Source organism: Gymnoscopelus microlampas (genome assembly GCF_963454915.1).
Source record: "Gymnoscopelus microlampas genome assembly, chromosome: 4".
NCBI classification, from domain to species: Eukaryota; Metazoa; Chordata; class Actinopteri; order Myctophiformes; family Myctophidae; genus Gymnoscopelus; species Gymnoscopelus microlampas.
The window spans coordinates 4,681,011-4,682,679 of NC_139941.1; positions in this window are offsets into that span (position 1 = coordinate 4,681,011).

The window sequence follows — 1,669 nt, forward strand, 5'->3', positions numbered from 1 at the left end:
AATGAACAATGTAATGCAATAAAATGTATAAATAGGAACGTAAGCAGCATTTGGGAAAAAAATCTGGGGTGCACACAAAAGGCTGAGTAGATGTGAAAATGACCCCAGAAGTTAAATACCCCTTTAACCACTTAAGCTCCAGCATCCATGTTCTGCAGAAAACAACATTGTAAGCTTGTAGATCGGCTGTTTTCAGCTAAGATATTTAGTGTAGACTAGTGAAAACAGAAATTACACTAGTATGGAGCCCAGTAGAGTGTCCAGTCTTCCACCCCAAAATCCACCTCAGGTGCCAGTCTTCTCCCCAAAAGGTGCCCAGTCTGCAAAGGAAGAAAGAAAGAAGTGAGTGAATGTGCCCGCTCCTCTGGTTACCTTGTAGATACACAATTGGTACTACCCAAGATCAACAGTGGGGGGCAGCAATACGTCAGCCTGACGTCTAGTCTGCCAGAAAGTAACTCAGAAGAAGAGGAAAATTCCCACAATGCAGTGTTGTGTTTGTTGTTCTGAACTTAATGTTGGAGAGAAACACTGAAACACACCGTTGTGTTTTGGACATAAATAGTCCCTAAACTGTGTTTTTGACTGACTGCTGCAGGTAAAACAAACATGATGTTTCAAAAACAGTGTCGTCTTTAAGTATTAGGAGGACGTTTGATATCAACCACTGAAACACAGCAGGTAAGTTTAAGATGAACAAATAAATGTTCCATTTAGTCTTTGTTGACTCCTAATTTAAAATGGAACACAATTGCTCCTAGCTCTTTATTTACTAATAGGCTCTATGCACAGCAGCCATATTATCACTTCCTTCACAGGTGTTACCAATGATACTACTACTACCAATGAGTCTAGCACGGTGGTTTCCACGAGCCCCTTAACTCTGAAAATGGGAACCAAATGGATCCTTACGGGTCCATTTGGTTCCATTTGTACACTCTCAGAGTTACACACCTGTAAGGGACCATTTGGAAGCCCATGAGGGTCCCTGCCTGGACCCCAACTGTAGACCCACTGGTGTAACAGTGTTTCCAGTGAGCCAACATGCACAATATCAGCACCCTGACTCTGTTTGACCAGAATGGAACAGAGCCTCCATTAGTATCATTGGTAACACCTTTGAATGTCTTCATAATATGGCTGCTGTGAATATAGCTTATTGTTCTTGACCGCAACAGAAGAACCACATTAGTGGATATTATTTATTTACCTTGCTTCGCCTTCTATCATGCAGCACATTTCATTTCTGATCATTGTTTGGCGTTCTTATTTTCACTGGAAACGTGTGACTCATGAGCGTTGGTGGTATAGTGGTGAGCATAGCTGCCTTCCAAGCAGTTGACCCGGTTTCGATTCCCGGCCAACGCAGTAACTTTATTTGGGCTGTTCAATAGTTTCGTACTCCTCTGAAATGGATGGGTCAATAAGTACAGAGAGAATCAGCAGATGTTTTATATTGCAGCGGCACTTTATTGGCATGAGAAAACATGCGTTTACATTTCCAAAGAAAGTGTCAAAATCAAAATGAAATAATGCCAGACTAAGAAGAGAATACAGTAATGTATCCTAACTCTTAGCTCCGACGGAACCTCTCCCTCCGCTGTGTAGCTCCGAGATGAGGTTCCTCGTTAGTTACTGCCGTCTGTTTTCGAAATGGTCGCACGTCTTC